Below are 903 nucleotides of genomic sequence, written 5' to 3'. Positions count from 1 at the left end.
CTGCCCGGCCAGGTGCCATCGGTGCCCACGCCGCCGCTGTCGGGGCTCAGCCCTTCCCAAGGGCATTGGTCCAGCGCCGTGCCGGAGCAGCCCCCCCCCAACCCGACACCGCGTGGGCCCAGGGGAGGAAACAGGGCAGCGAGGCCCCGACAAAGCCCGATTGTGCCCCGCCGGCCCTGGGAACAGGCAGATCAATGGGCTATAAACAGCCAAGGGAGCTGCTCCGTCGTGGGGTGAACAAAGGCATTTCGGAAGACGTTTCCGAGCTGGGTCTGGCTGGTCCCGGCTGGGGGAAGGGATGGGACCGTTCCCACCCTGGCGCACAATAGGGAACAGCCATCGCCCAGCATTGCCCCGCAGCCAGGCTGGGAAAGCAAGAAGCCAAGGGCAGGGGCTGGCTCAGGGGACAGTGCCGGGGCGGTGGCACGAGAGGTGCTGTGAGCCCTAGTGCAGGAGGCAGCGGTGGGGCAGGGCTGGGACAGCCTTTGCATCGCCCCTAGACTCCTCCTGCACCTTCTAACCCAGCCTCAGCTGCCCTCGCACACCGCGACGGCAAAGGTCTGCGAGTTCCTGGCAGTGCCGGGCTGTGAGCCCGGCCAGAGGGCAGCAATCCAGCCCAAGGACAGCAGGTCAGGAGGTAAACACAGCCGGGCAATGCCGGCAGTAAAGCTGTCAGCGGGGCAGGAGCTGGCCTCGAGGAAGCGGGACGGAGCGATGCGAAATGCTGAACTGGCTGCTGACCTCAGGGCTTCACACCAGACACGACAGATTTATCGTCCCCGTGAGGGGAAGGCCGGGCCGGGGCAGCGGTGAGGCCTCGCTCAGGCACCAGGGGAAAAAACAAGCCGGGAGGCAGCGATAACCCCGGCTACGGCCCCAGCACGCTGCCAGCACGGTTACCAG

Source organism: Pygoscelis adeliae, unplaced genomic scaffold (genome assembly GCF_000699105.1).
Source record: "Pygoscelis adeliae isolate BGI_AS28 unplaced genomic scaffold, ASM69910v1 Scaffold321, whole genome shotgun sequence".
NCBI lineage: Eukaryota > Metazoa > Chordata > Aves > Sphenisciformes > Spheniscidae > Pygoscelis > Pygoscelis adeliae.
The sequence above is the reverse complement of the archived record's forward strand: the minus strand, read 5'-3'. Positions refer to the sequence as shown.